Consider the following 16,021-nt stretch of genomic DNA (forward strand, 5'->3'; position numbering starts at 1 on the left):
TCAATTTTTATAACAATTCCTTGAGGTGTAGGTATTATCATCTCCACTCTCCCTATGAGATAGTAAGACTCAGAAAGTTAAAATATCTTGTTTGAGGCCAACCAGCTAGGAAAGATGAAACAGGAATTCTGATGCTAAAGCTCATTCCTCTACCACCATCATCATCATCCTCATCGTGGCTGGTGCCAAGTGCTCCTCCTTCCCTCCGGGGTCTTCAGTCACCAGCCCCCCTTTGGGTCCACCCACTGAAGTCCACCAACCTCTGGACACCTTCACACTTTACATTTGCTGCCTTGAACCTGTTTTCCACTTTGTTTCCTGTTAGCTGAGTCTTCTCTTCTGACAGTGTGCACCTTACCCAGAAGCGTGTGGTATGACAGTAATAATAAGAGTGGGCGGAGCTGACATTCAGAGGACATTGCAAGGCTTTCAAGGTCGGATTTCACCTGTGCAATCCCATAACCGCCCTACTATGTTGCCCATTTCACAGAAAACTCAGAGGCTTAGAAAGAGACAACATGGGCTGGGCGTGGTGGCTCACGCCTGTAATCCCAGCACTTTGGGAGGCCGAGGCAGGCGGATCACTTGAGGTCAGGAGTTCGAGACCAGCCTGACCAACATGGTGAAACCCCGTCTCTACTAAAAATACAAAAATTAGCCAGGCATGGCGGTGGGTGCCTGTAGTCCCAGTTACTTGGGAGGCTGAGGCAGGGGAATCGCTTGAACCCAGGAGGTCAAGGTTGCAATGAGCCAAGATTGCACCACTGCACTCCAGCCTGGGTGACAAAGCAAGACTCCATCTCAAAAATAAAAAAAAAATAAAAATAAAAAAAAGCGACTTGCCCAAGGTAATAGCTCTAAAATATGGAAGAGCTGGGATTGGACTTAGACTATCGGTTCTGGAACTGGGCTGGCAAGTGAAAAGCCCACAGTCCACAGCATCCTCACTGTCCAGCCCCACTTCCACTGTTGAGCTCAGGAATTTGTTTCCCTCCCTCCTTTTGGAAGCGATCCTGTGTGTGCAGGTAGGGGCAGAGGGAGTAAAGCCAAACGTAACTACAGCATCTCAGATTTGCAGACTCTCAAACCAGCCTCACACCTCAGTGAGGTGACAATGGCTAACATTTTCATCTCAGTTTTACAGAGGCCCAGCCGCAGCAAGTGACCTGCGCACAGCTACACAGCCTCTGGCTCCAAGGCAGGGCTCTCTCCCCTGCCTGTGCCCTCTCGCCACCGCAGCCCCTGTTCTCCAGCTGGGGGACCACCCAGAGGACCACCTGGACCCTGCTGCCTCCGTTGGGCCATTTGCTTGGCGGAGTAGTTGGGGGGTGGGGGGCCTGCAACCTGGGACCCCATCTGGCGCTGCCCCAGCCCACCGAGCAGTGAGCCAGCTCTCCCCTCATCGGTGGCAGGGGGAGCTGTCGGGATCTCAGGGCTGCCCTGAGGGGCCGCGCAGATCTGGGGAATGTAAAGGCCCAAACGGACTCGGAATGGCCGGTGCGGCCGGGCTCTGGGAAATGAAGGGCTCGCGGTGTCTCGCACTTTTTTGGGGGGCGGGAGTAATTACCAGGTGGCCGCGGAGCCAGCCGAGGGGGTGGCTGCTAACCCGGGCGGCGACCGCAGGCGGAGACGCCCCGCCCGGGAGAGGGACCGGGCCGCGCCGGCGCTCGCGGACAGACACCCGCGGTCCCGGCCGCTGCCGCGTCTCCCGCCCCCGCCACGCCCCGGCGGCCTCGCTTGGGACGCGCCCCCGCCTCGCACGCACACGCGCCTGCACCCGCACTGGCCCGCCCGGTTCCCGCGCGCTCGCGGGGCCGCTCCGGGGGAGGTGCCGAGACCCGGCCTTGGCCCGCGCGCGGTTTCCGGGGTCCGGCGCGCCGGGGACCCACAGGCGAGGCGAGAGAAAGGGGTTGGCTCGCGGGGACACCTACCTGCGCGGCGCGGGGCTGTGGCGCCGGCCACCATTACCCCGCGCCCCTCCTCTTGCCAGCGCGCACGCAGATGGCGGGGTGGCCTGGGGAGGTCTTCGGGTCCCTTCCTGGGAACGCAGGGCCAAGTTGTGCTCCGATTCCACGCCCCCACCCCCCGAACATCGGGCACACGCAGCCCTGAGTGAGGGTCCATGCCCTGCCTTTCAGGCTGACCACAGCCCCTAGGCTTGGCGCCTGCCGGGAAGGGCCGCAATGGCTCAGGGACCCCTGCCCCCGCTACCATCCTGCCCTGAGGGACAGGCTCTAGAACACTGCGTGGGGCTCAGAGTGGGCCTAGCTGTAAAAGGACAAGGGTCCTTCTCCAGCCACGTCCACTCCCGGGTGCCCTGGCTGTCAGCAGCCTCTCACCACAACCGCAGGGTGAGAAGCCCAGAGAACAGTCCAGGAGTAGCCCTTCTGTCCTTTACCACGTCCGTGTGCCCAGCACGGGCACATCAGTAGCCACGCAATAAATGAAGTGCGGTGTTGCAGCTCTGGGCCTCTCTGCACCTGCCCTGACCTCAGCCTGTCCAGCCCAGCCTGGGGATCTGCACTTAGGTTTGCAGCCTCCTGGGTCCCTGCCCGGTGCTCCTCAGAGCCGGAGCCTGTCTGCCGCAGGGATGGCTTAGAGGACCTCCTACGGACCTTCTTGATAATTCAAGGAGGCCTTGGGCCCCTCTGCCCCACATGCTCACAGATAATAGTAATAATAGTCCCAGCCCGCATCTATTGAGCACAGCTGTGTGCCGGGCACTGTTGTTAAGTACTTAATTACCTTAACTCATTTGATGTTCAGGGCTCTATGATGTAGACAGTATTGTTATTCCCATCTTATACATGGGGGAATGAGGCACAGAGAGGGCAAACAACTTGCCCAAGGTCACACAGGTGGTATGTAGAGGCCTCGGGATTCAAATCCAGGCAGTTGGGTACAGAAGCCCTTCTCCTACCTACATCCTGTCCCAAGCCACCCTTGGCTGTTTCCTTCTGCTCTTTCACAATTGCATACCTTGGCTCCTGTGGCCCTCCCCACTCTATAGACCTCCTGTTTCCCACCTCCTGAACTCCTGCCCCCATCTTAAGACCCCAAGTCACTTCCCCTAGGGAGCATTCTTGGTTGCCCCAGGTAATGTGTGCTGAACCCCGCTGTGTGCCCTTAGCCCCTTTCCCAGCATTGCACTGCCGCTGGGGTCGCTGGCACACAGCTGTCTCTCTACAGGGCCCTTGCTCTCAGCCCAGTTATCCTGCTCAAAGCAGGGTGCCCCCATTCCTATTTGTGAAATGAATGTCTGGAACTGTCACGGCAAGAGTCTGCAGAAGGTTGGGCGGTTGTCAGGACAGATGGTTGCAGGTTAGGGATGAAGGGTGATTGGAACTGCAGGCAGGGGAGGTAGAAGGAGAAAGAGAGCAAACATGTCACCTTCTGCTAACCCCTCTAGGTGGCTCAGTGCTCCACACGGTGTGACAGCCTCTAGGTGAATCTCCGGAAGGATGGACAGTGGGTAAGAGGGCAGAAGGTGCCCTAGCGGGGGAAGGCCGGGGAGCAGGAGGAGGCAGAGAGAGGCACAGGGAGTGTGGAGGCGGGAGGATTTGCTTTTCTCACTGGGCACTACCCCAGCAACATCCCAGCAGGCTAAGAGGCTGGATAAGCCTCCTCTGCTGGTCTTCATTTTGAAATTCCTCCTTAGAAAGTCCTCACACATGGAATTTTCTGGGTTGACTATGCCATAAAAATTCACATCTGCTTTCTAAAAGTTGCCAAACTGAATGTAGTTGTGAAGAGTTTGGCGTTGAAAGCCAGTGTCAGCATTTGAATCCCAGTTGTACTACGCACTAGTAGGGTGACCCTGGACAAGTCTTTTAACCTCTCTGTGCCTGTTTCCATCTGTGAAATGGAGACACATCTTCAAATGAGGGCTAAGATGATTACATGAGTTAAACCAAGTAAAGCCCTTAGCTCAATGCCCAGCACACATGAGGGTTCAATAGATGTTAGCTGTTATTATCACTGTCATTGGACATTCCAAATATCCTCTTATTTGCAGCTCTTATCATTTATTATTTATTTATTTATTTATTTTTGAAACAGGGTCTCACTTTATTGTCCCCCAGAGTACAGTGGAGTACAGTGGTGGCTCACTGCAGGCTCAATCGCTCTTATCTTGTAAATGCTTCCTGTGTCCTTAGTGCCTGTGCATGATCTCTTTTCATCTCCAAAACAAGTAGTTTTATTCTCTCCATTTCACAGATCAGGAAACTGAGGTTTCATAAATTGCCTGAGGCCACTCAATTCCCAAGTGACTGAGCCAGGACTTGACAGGAGTTCTGACTCTGAAGCTGTTTCTTCCAATGATTCTGTTCTGCCTCGTCTTATCTCTCTAGGAAAGAGGTGGGCTGTTTTAAAGCTCATTGTCAGTTGCCAGATCGAGGACTCTGACTATCAGGAGTACAGAGCATGCCCTGTAGAAAATGTATTACAGAATGAATCCTGCCAGGGCTACCACACTGCACAACCTCAAGGGTGCCGTGCATGCTGCAATCTATCAGTTGGTGGTCCCTGGAGTTGGCACAGTGTGCCAGTACTTGGTGGCCCTGTCTCCTGCCTCTCTTTTTCTTTTCTTTTGTTGAGACAGAGTCTCCCTCTGTCACCCAGGCTGGAGTGCAGTGGCATGATCTCGGCTCACTACAATCTCGGCCTCCTGGGTTCAAGCAATGTTCATGCCTCAGCCTCCTAAGTAGCTGGGATTACAGATGTGTGCCACCACACCCAGCTAATTTTTAGTATTTTTAGTAGAGATGGGGTTTTACCGTGTTGGCCAGGCTGGTCTCAAACTCCTGGCCTCAAGTGATCTGCCTGCTTCAGCCTCCCAAAGTGCTGGGATTACAGGCGTGAGCCATCGCACCCAGCTATGCCTCTCTTTTTTCACCCCACATTCTCCGTTTACAGGTGCCTAAACATATCCAGTGCCTTTCACAGTCTCAATGCTGTTAAATTAAAACAAACTCACTTTTGATTCATGCTTCACTTTTTAGAGACAGACAGCATGGCTCTTATTATAGTTACTTAAAGATCTGGAACTGGCCAGTGGAGTCTGAGAAGCTTGGGCTGTTGCCAAAATACAGACTTGGGCATTTCTGGCCATGCTTTCCCTAAGAAAATGCTGGAGCTGGAGAACCATATAGAAATTCATCATACTGCTTGCAAAGTCACTTTTGACTGGATTTTGCTATGTTTCTTGGTGTCAAGATGTCCAGTCCTTGGCAGAGACAGCAGAATTTGTTGTTTTGTAAATAAAACCTAGCTTTACAAGCAACAAAACAGCTCACTAATGGTAAATTAAGCACATATTGTCTTCCAGAACCTTCCTGAGCCTAGAGAATGTAAATTATGACCTACGCTTTTGAAATGCTGATTGGAAATGCTGCACTAATAACTATCTGTCTCGCCCACAGAAATTATCTCCCACATTGGGCTGGGCTCCAGAGACATGGTCTGAAATTCACCACCCCCAGTACCAGTGATGTTTGCATCCATTTCTTCTTTTCCAGTCACTTGTGGGATTTTCTTTTTATCTTGGCATCTGTAAAGGCAGAATCTCTACACAGAGCCTGAGGACAGCTCATTCACTGCATTTCCCCAGTGTCAAACCCAGAGTGACACACTGCAGGTGTCCAGAAAATGGCAGCCAAAGGAATGTGTGAAAGAGGCTCCTGCACCAGCAATGTGCTGCGTACTTTCTATCCACCTATCCAGATCCAGTCTCCATCCCCCTACTCTAAGGATGATGTCACCCGGCACCCTGCCTTCCAGCATCTGTTAGATTTGGGTGATAGGAAGCACTAACTGGAGATCAGAGGATGGGAGGAGAGTGAAGACCCAGGAATATTTATCCACTCTGCCAGGGTCACTTCAGGTTGGCTGCCTCCCTCGGCTGAAGATGTCAGCTCAGTTCCTGTTGGAGTCCCTGTCCTGCACTTGTCTCTCCCTTCTTCCTGCAAGCCCAGGGCTAGTAACAGCTCCTGAGGCATGCCTGTCCCACCGTGTGGCACCATCCCTTAGCCCTGTCCACACCTTTGTGTTAAACTCTCATCAGTTACCCTGCTTGAGGGTGCCGTCTGCTTCCTGCTGAGTCTGACTGATACAGAAACGGATGCATCAGATACACCCTCACTGCAAACTCATACTAATGGAAAAATGTGCATATATTTCAGAATGTGCACAGATTATCTACTTTTGAAAATCACTGTTTTTCCACTTCGTTCTTCCAATTAGCACAGCTGGCTAGCCTTAGCGGAAATCTCTCTTTATCCCCTAAACAACAGAATGAGTCCCTACTTCCTCCCTCGGTTCTAGCGCCAGCTCATCTCAGTCTCTGCTCAGGGCCAAGCCTTCTCTTGCTGATCCACCCCGTCCTGTGCTTCCCGTCACCATGAGCTTTCTAGAGCGGAGCACGCGGCTGCCGAATCAGGTCGGTAACTTTCCTTCTGGGAAATAATTGCCGATGCTGAGTCAAGCACCTCTCAGGACAGTTTCAGGCAGAAAGAGGCTGGTTTTCTTTCCTAAGAGTTATTGTTTCTGGCAATGACCACACTCCAGCAGGCTCAGGCCTGAGCTGATGAATGGGACAACCTGATGACCACCACAAAGTTGCGTCTGCTCCCATCCAGCTAATCCGAGGGCTGTCAGACAGACTGTGACTAATGGGGACATCTGAGGGCAGAACGTTCGAAGGCCAAGGAGGAACAAGTCCAGACAAAGTGTGAGCACACACATCTGGAGGGCTGGGGAGCCCATGTCACATTCCTGGCTGGACTTTGGACTCCAGGAGGAAGGCTTCAGGTTGGGCTTGCTCAGGCTGAGGCAGTTTGGGAGAGTGGGAGTGCAGGGGACTTGGGCATCTGAATGCCCGGGTTTGAATTCCACATCTGTTGCTTTTTGGCTCTGAGAGCTCTGGCAAGTTATGTAGCCTCCCTGGGCCTTGGTTTCTGCTTCTTTAAAATGGGGTTAACAATGAAGATTGGTGTAAGAATCACATATAAAGGTGCTGTCAAGAAATCTGGTTGAAGGCTGGGCGTGATGGCTCATGCCTGTAATCTCAGCACCTTGGGAGGTTGAGGTGGGAGGATCACTTGAGGCCAGGGCTTCAAGAAGAGCTTGGGCAAGACTGTAGCCATAGCCATAGCAAGAATCTGTCTCTATTTAAAAAAGAAGAAGAAGAAAAAAGGAATGGAAATAAATTAATTAAATGGAAGTGTGGTTGACATAGAAACCAGGAAACCAGCCTTGCCAGGTCCAAAAACAACAGGTTATGCTGTGAAGGCACAAGAGGGGGCTTTGTTGACGGAAGTAGCATGGCCCAGGCTGGGGCTATTCAGCTCTGGTCAGCCTCTGCCTTGGTTCCCTGCTTAGGGAGAACAGCCCCAATCCTGGCTCCTCCACTTACTGGTTATGTGACCATAAACAAGTGACGTTCTCTCTGTGCCTTAGTTTCCTGATATGTAAAATGGGAATAATACTGAGTATTATTATAATAATAAGTACTGAGTATAATAATAATAAGTACTGGGCCAGGCACGATGGCTCATGCTTGTAATCCCAGCACATTGGGAGGCTGAGGCGGGCAGATCACTTGAGGCCAGGAGTTCAAGACCAGCCTGGCCAACATGGTGAAACCCTGTCTCTACTAAAAATACAAAACTTAGCCAGGCATGGTGGTGCCCGCTTGTAATCTCAGCTACTCGGGAGGCTGAGGCAGGACAATCGCTGAACCCAGGAGGTGGAGGTTGCAGTGAGCCGAGATCCTGCCACTGCACTCCAGCCTGGGCAACAGAGCAAGACTCCGTCTCAAAAACAAAAACAAAACAAAACAACAACAACAACAACAACAAAACAGTACTGCACAGGGTTGTTGTATTAACTGAGTTAGTAAGTATAAAACGCTTAGAACTGTGCCTGACCCTAGTAATGCTCAATTAATAAATGTTAAGCCATCCCTTCTTCCCCCGATGCCCATGGAAGGCGTATGTGTTCCAATCTCATTTAAGGGTGCAGGCTTCTTTGTGGCAGTGAGCTGGGTAAATGGTGATTACTTTTCTTTGATTTGCTACATAAGATTTGCCTCCTGTGGGGCTCACGTGACTTGGTATGTGGGTGCTGGGGGAGGACAGGGATGGATGTGAGTGGTATTTGGCACACAGCAACTTTTCCAGCCTTAACTGCCTGGGACCCCTGAAGAAAACCATTGGCAGTTCTCCCTCCAGCCCTCTTGGATCACGGCTTAGGTGCCTATAATAGAGTGTGGATGGTGTGGGAGGGTGAGAAAGGGCTGAAATGAGAGACCACTGGCAGAGAATTTGTAGCCTAGACAGGGGCCTTACCTAGAAAACCTTGGAGAAAATTCTCCTCCTGAGCTGGGCTTCAGATCTTCTTGGCCTGTTCCAGGCATCTTGAGGGCAACAATGGTGCCAGAGAGGCAGTGTAGCCAAGAGGCCAGGAAGGTGCACCCTGGAGCCCCACTGCCTAGGTTCAAATCCCAGCTCTGCCACATGCCAAGTTATTTAACCTCTGTTCCTTATCTGTAAAATGACAATGATGGCACCTAACTCATGGAGTGTCATGTAATGTGCCTGGAGCAGTAAATGTCAGCTACTAGGAATATTCCACCAGCCAGTGTGTCCTGTGACTACAAGGGACAGCTACTACTGTGGTAGGCAGAACAACAGCCCTCAAAGATGAATGTGGCCTTGGCTGGATGCGGTGGCTCACACCCGTAATCCCAGCACTTTGGGAGGCCGAGACGCGCGGATCACTTGAGACCAGCCTGGCCAACATGGCAAAATCCTGTCTCTACTAAAAAAAAAAAAAAAAAAAAAAAAAATTAGCTGGGCGTGGGGGTGCATGCCTGTAGTCCCAGCTACTTGGGAGGCTGATGCATGAGAATCGCTTGAACCCGGGAGGCAGAGGTTGCAGTGAGCCGAGATTGTGTCACTGTACTCCAGTCTGGGCAACAGAGCAAGACTCTGTTAAAAAAAAAAAAGATGACTGGATTCTAATCCCTGGTACCTGTGAACATGTTACCTTACACATTAAATGGACTTTGCAAATGTGATAGAGATTTTGAGATGGGGAGATGATCCTGGGTTATCAAAGTGGACCCAATGTCATCACAAGGGTGGAAAAAGGAGGCAGAAGAGAAAATTTGAGTGATGTAGAGAGGGAAAGGCTCCGCCATCCATTGTCAGCTTTAAAGATGGGAGGGGCCGCAAGCCAAGAAATGCAGGCAGGCCTGAGACGCTGAAAAAGGCAAGGAAATGGAGTCTCCCCTGGTCCTCCACAAAGGACCTGGCTGGCCCTGCCAACACCTTAGTTTTAGCCCCGTGAGACTCTATTCTGTCCTCTAGAATTCTAAAATAATGAATGTGTGTTGTTTTAAGATACTAAGTTAGTTGGTGGTAATTTGTTCCACAGCAACAGGAAACTAATACAGCTGTTGAGACTCAACACAGCTCCGTACTTGGAGGCTGGACCATGTGGAGTCACTCCTCAGTGTTTCCTGAGCACCTGTGGTTTAAGTGTCACCCACAGCCCCTGCCCTCTGGAGGTGTGGGGAACACACCAGACCATGGAACTGAATGTGCCCTGGGTATGCGTATTGCCAGCGATGGAATATTCTGGGGCAAGAGGGCTTAGGGTGGATCTGTTGGTTTAAAAAGGCCTCTGGAGAAGCCGGACCCCTGGCAGGGCCTTGAAGGATGGAGGGTTTGGATAAGGACAGGGAGGAGGGCAGAGAGAAGGAAAGAAAGGCATAATTGGAAGTCAGGGAGGCTCACTCAATTATTCATTCATTATTTGTTCATCAGCTCATTTAACACCTGTGCTCTAGGCTGTGGGGCCAGGGTGAAGCCGGTGCCAGGACAGTGAGGTGAACAAGATAGACCTAGTGGTTGTTCTTTTTTTTTTTTTTTTTTTGGGATGGAGTTTTGCTCTTGTTGCCCAGGCTGGAGTGCAATGGCATGATCTTGGCTCACCGCAACCTCTGCCTCCCAGGTTCAATCAATTCTCCTGCCTCAGCCTCCCAAGTAGCTGGATTACAGGCACCCGCCACCAGGCCCAGCTAATTTTGTATTTTTAGTAGAGACAGGGTTTCGCCATGTTGGTCAGGCTGGTCTTGAACTCCTGACCTCAGGTGATCCGCCCGCCTCAGCCTCCCAAAGTGCTGGGATTACAGGCGTGAGCCACCGCACCTGGCTCTAGTGGTTGTTCTTATGAAATTTATACTCAGGAGTGGAAGACAATATGCCATTGCAATGAAACATGGCAAGCGTTACAGCAGGAGAGGTTTAGCTTGTGAAGGGGCACATCAGGGTGGACTTCCTGGAAGAAGTAGCCCTTTAGTTGATAACAAGATTAACTGAAAGTTTGTTTTATGTCACTCCAGGCACTGCTGGGCTCTCTGCACTCAGCAGGTGCTGACTGCAATGATTATTTTTGTTATTCCCGTCAGAGCCTTTTTTTTTTTTTTGAGACGGAGTTTTGCTCTGTCACCCAGGCTGGAGTGCAGTGACGCGATCTCTGCTCACTACAACCTCTGCCTCCCGGGTTCAAGCAATTCTCATGCCTCACCTCTAGAGTAGCTGGGATTACAGACGTGCACCACCACGCCCGGCTAACTTTTGTATTTTCAGTAGAGACGGGGGTTTCACCGTGTTTGGCCAGGCTGGTCTCAAACTCCTGACCTCAAGTGATCCACTCCCAAAGCTGGGATTACAGGCGTGAGCCACCACACCCGGTCCCAATCCTTTCTTAATCTGTCTTATTACACTAAGGAGAAAGCCTCACGTGGGTGCTTTAACACCACTCTCATTCTTGCTCATCTCCTTTTTTAGCCTAGAGAGCAGGCCTCAGGTATGTTCACAGGTGCTAAAGTTTAATAACACTTCTGCCTAGTCCCTCGCTTTTATTTGTTTAATTACCTTCCTTTTGTGGCAAGGGGTACTGATTTTCTATTTCTGGAAGTAGATTGTAATTTTGTTTTAAAAAATAATATATTTATGTAATAGAACCAAGAGTGGGATTTTCCCCCTTGCCTTGGAATTGACCACTGGGTCTAGGTCCTCTTTAGTGGTGGGGCCTGACTCCACTCCCTAATCAGGACTTCCACCAACAGCAGCCCCCTCCACCTTGCAATCTCCACCCCCCAACACACACTGTCAGTACGGGGCAGCGGGGAGGGGCGGGGCGGGGAGTAGGAACTGGGGTTAGAGGGAGAGCATTTGGTGGCTGAGAGTCTTCGAGAGCTGGAAGTGGAGCTACTTTCTTTAGAAGGCAGGTTACTATCTGCTCTCTCTCCTCAGTCAGGAGCCCCAGGGGTCAGTCGGAGGTAACAGAATTGGTACCACAGGGGCCTGGAAATGATGAACTCTGCCCAGGAAATTGAGGAGCACAGATGGAATCTGAAAATAGTGATGGTAAGACATAAGTTTCGAGTTTCCATTTTTTGAGTGGAGCTCCTGCGGTAATCCAGCTCCCAAGGTAAAATATTCAAATAAAAACATGATGTATATACTAGACATGGAACTTGAGGGGCTGAGATTTTTGGAAACTGGTTAGAAGGGAAAACCAGGATGAATACAGCAAGAACAACATTCTGATAACAGCTATGATTGGAGGATAATGGGCAGGGAGGAGCCACGCCTCAGGAGCCAAAGTAAAAAGCACCTGGTCTGGAGGGCAGGAAGTCAGGGAAGCCTTCCTGGAAGAGGTGATTCTGAACTGAAACCCAAAAGTGACTAAGAGGTATCCTAGGACTTCTCTCAGTGACTGGTTTGTGTGATGCTGTGGATACAGAAGGGGCCCTTGAATGTTGATGGTGGGGGCTCATTGGCCCAGGAGTGTATTGCTGGGGGCCACTTAGTTTGATTTTGATCATCTTGGGCAAGAAGGAGAAGCAGTGCAGACCTCCCATCGGTCACTCTGAATTATAGTCTGTCTCCCATGTAGCGTGCGGTCGCTCTGAATTACAGTCTGTCTCCCATGTAGAGTGTGAATTACATGGGCAGTGACCAGCTCCCTCCAGCTCAGGCCAAAGCCCAGCAGAGTGCCCGTTTTGCTGAATAAATGAATGAGGGAAGATGGAAGGATAAAACGAGGCAGTTAAATAATGTGTGAGAAGTACCTGGCACCAGGCAGGCATTCAGTAAATATTAGTGTGCCCCTCCCTCCTCCTCTCACCTCTCTCCTCTCTCTGGGCCCGGGTGGAATAGCATTTCCCCAGCTTTAAGAGTTGCCACGGAGCCCAGACCTCCCGCCTGGGCCCGGGTCCTTGGACTCCTCCCGTAGTGTTCCTCTCGGTGCCTCAGCTGCAGCTGACCTGTGAAAGGTCATGTCCTCATTGGGTCTGGACAGTGCTGGACTTTTGAGATCTGCCCCCACTCCAGGAACCCTGGGCAAGGGAGCCCCTCTGGCCTGGCGTCCCCCCAGACGCCACTCCATGACACCCTCAGGGTGGGAAGTCCCTGGGCCCGAAGAGCCCCATCCATTTGTATCCTATCCTAGCACAGAGACCTACCCCAGTCCTTCTCCTGCTCCACTTCCCCCGAAGGCCTTTATTCCACAGATTGGATTTGAATTTTCCGCCCCGGTAGCTGGCGGGGAGCCGGCCTCGCTGAAGGTCAGCCGTTCCCGGGTGCGTCCCCGCGCTGGCGCCGCCGTCAACCCTCGCCCCGGCCGCCCGGCGCACTCACCTCTGTCGGGTCCCGGGTGCAGGAAGCGCGGCCGCGGTTCGGCTGGGCCCGCGGGAGGGAGTGGCCGCGGGGACGGCGCCTGCGGGGCGTGGCGGGACCGGCGCGGAGCTCGCCGTGCGGAGTCCTCGGGCGGGAGGCGGAGGCTCCGCCGCCCACCCCGCCACGGGGACAGAGTCCAGGCCCCGCCGGACAGCAGGGCACCTGCACCCCCCACCGGCCTGGGGAGGGTGCGGCTCCCAGGACAGCTCCTAGGGCACCTCCCTCCCCCCGGGGCTCGAGGGGCCCAGGTTTCCCTCCCTGCGGCCGGGCGGGCTGGATCCCTGCCCCTATCTATTTGTGGTCTCTTTGTGGGAGGGGAGATGGGGAGCAGGTAGCTGGTTCTGCCTCTGCGCTCAGATGTGACACGATGAACCCAACTTCGTGGGGCTGGGCCAAAAGGCCGGAGCTTGGAGAGGGGACATTTCTGCGCTTGACTTCGGGCTATGGACTCTGCCCGGTGGAGACCATTGTACCCCATACGGATGGAGAGGTGACGGGCTTGCCCCCGGGCCTGGGGTCTGTCATTCCCCTGGCGGACTCTTTCTGCTGTCTCTGGAGAAGGGCAAGGAGGGAGGGTGGAAGGTGAGAGAGAAGCCGGGACAGAGTTTCCCAGCCTCCAGACAAGCCCGAGTGGCCATTCTCTGTGCCTTGTGCGGGAAAACCACGTCTCTCAAACCTAGGCTCTTCCAGGGTGAGTTTGGGGGCAGCTGAGTCTGAGGCGGCTGGGTTGTTCTGCTCTGAGCCTGCCACTGGGCCTGCCTCAGCAGACCTTTGGAATCGGATCCCTGTGACCATCCTGCACACCTGGTACCCCTCTCTCTGAGGCCTTTCATGGGGCTGGGAGGGCAGAAATGAGAGGGAAATGGCCTAGGAGACAGCCAGAGGCTGGCATAGCTGCGTGCACCTTAGGACGGTCAGCTCCGCAAAGCCCCTACCTAGCTTCTCTTCTCTTCTCGTTCCTTCTTCACCTTTGGTTATTTCTGCTCAATCATTCAGACTCTTCCCCTGCAGCCCATCCCTAAGAGGTGGTGCTCCCTGTGCCAAGCCGACCTGTGCTGGCGTGTGAAAGCACATCTGTGAATTTCCAGGAATTTTGCAAGCCAGTTGTTCAGCACAGCCATTATTAACAATTAACTTATGTAAACCTACCATCAAGTAACTTACATGAAAAGCAAAGGTAACACTCAAGACTCCCCACTTCCTAATTATTTTACTTTTACCCATGCTTTCAGGTTACACCTATTGTATTTGTATGGTGGTGATATTACACCATGAGGTACATCTCTTTCTGGTGAAGGAAATCCCCAAATATTTCACCCCAAAATATAGCTCCCTGGTATAGTGAGTATTTTGAATTCAACACCCTTAGAGATCAATAAACTGGAAGAAACTTTCCCCCTTCTACAAAAAGAAAGGACTGAATCACCAAGGAGAACAGTTGTTCTTGTTCGTCCCCCTGTTATCTCATTACCCTTTACAGCAAAGGAGACCCAGAATGTAACCACATCTGAACAGACCCTTTTTCAAGACAGTGACTGTTTCCAAGGATCATATAAATTCCAAAGAATTTTACAAGTTACTTTCTGTTCCCCATCCAATCGTTCTCCCTAGTAATCATTTATAATCCCTCAATAGAATTCTTCTCCCTCTCCCATAACCTGTTCTGCCAGGACCCAAGCCCCCATTCTGTCTGTAACCTCGAGGTAGTATATAAGTTTCTGGACTTCACTGGAGGGGGTCTAGTCTTTATTCTGAAGGCTGTCATGTATACCTGTTAAGAATGATAGAGAAGATGTCTTGGGTGAATATTATGATATATAAATTATATCTCGATTTTAAAAAAATTGAGGCCAGGCACAGTGGCTCACAACTGTACAGTCTCGGCACTTTGGGAGGCCCGGGCGGGTGGATCATGAGGTCAGGAGTTCAAGACCAGCCTGGCCAAGATGGTGAAACCCCGTCTCTACTAAAAATAGAAAAATTAGCCCGGCGTAGTGGTGGGCGCCTGTAATCCCAGCTATTCAGGAGGCTGAGGCAGAGAATTGCTTGAACCCAGGAGGCGGAGGTTGCAGTGAGCCGAGATCGTGCCACTGTACTCCAGCCTGGGCGATGAGTGAGACTCCATCTCAAAAAAATAAATAAAAAAACCTGAGATTTTTTAATCTCAAAGATTGAGATCAGTTCCGTGTTAAGTGATGTGTTCAGTGCTGGCAGCTTGACGTTGGCCATGGTGAGAGTACTTATACCACAGAAATTGGTAAATGTTATAAACTTGGGCTTGATTTATGTTTTTTTTCATTGTCTAGTGTCTCTAGACTTAAGAATAATAGAGAAGATGCCTTGGGTCAATATTATGGTATGTAAATTATATCTCAATTTTTAAAAAAGTGTGTTGCATCTGTAGCCATTATAATAGGAATAGTACAAAAAATTGAGGAAATATTTGTTCAGCATTCAGAAACTACCACTTGATTAAACAAAGTTACTCATGTTTTCAGTGAAGTTCTGACATACATCTTTGATTTGTTTCCCTTTCATCTTACATGTTAACGTGAAAGAAATTATCAACCACATTTGTGTTGAAGCTATGCTCATTTGTCAGTTGCAAGCCTAGGTTGGCTACAAATACACCAGCAAAAAAATCAATGAGCTTTCTGCAAGAATCAATTGGTTGTATGGATTTTACAATAATTGTTATTGTATGTTTTATTATTTATAAATTGTTACTGATGATAAAGAGTCAAACTCTGGCCAGGTGTGGTGGCTCACGCCTGTAATCCTGACACTTTGGGAGGCCAAGGTCGAGGGATCACTTGAGGTCAGGAGTTTGAGACCAGCCTGGGCAATGTAGCAAGACCCCGTCTCTACAAAAAATAAAAAATTAGCCAGGTGTGGTGGCATGTGCCTGTAGTCCCAGCTACTCAGGAGGCTGAGGCAGGAGGATCACTTGAGGTTGCAGTGAGCCGTAGTCATACTACTATACTCCAGCCTGAGGGACAGCGTAAGACCCTGTCTCAGAAGGAAAAAAAAGCATATCCAGCTGCAACTTGGGTATTTCCCAGCCACCAGGTCACACACCACACCAGCGCAGAGGGTGGGGCCCTGGAACTCAGGAGGGGGCGTGATCCAGGGTGCTGTCTTAGCCACAGGATCCCATGGTACTGCTGAAGGGGGCTGTGGCTTGGGATTGGCTGTGGAGGTGAGCAGGGTCTTAGCGTTGAAAGCAGCTGATGGAGTAACAGGACACGGGGGAGAGTGAGGGGAAGGCC

The 16,021-nt window shown here is 51.3% G+C and overlaps 1 protein-coding gene across 1 annotated transcript in view; it reads right to left on the reverse strand.

Moving 5' to 3' along the window:
* Positions 1–13,015, reverse strand: part of GPR68 (G protein-coupled receptor 68) — a 32,271-nt gene extending 19,256 nt beyond the window's left edge. Inside the window, exon 1 of the mRNA XM_009428290.3 lies at positions 12,714–13,015. The gene's annotated coding sequence lies outside the window, so the exon portion shown is untranslated. The remainder of the gene's footprint in view (positions 1–12,713) is intronic.
* Positions 13,016–16,021: the final 3,006 nt, after the last annotated feature.

This window comes from Pan troglodytes, chromosome 15, assembly GCF_028858775.2.
Source record: "Pan troglodytes isolate AG18354 chromosome 15, NHGRI_mPanTro3-v2.0_pri, whole genome shotgun sequence".
Classification (NCBI taxonomy): domain Eukaryota; kingdom Metazoa; phylum Chordata; class Mammalia; order Primates; family Hominidae; genus Pan; species Pan troglodytes.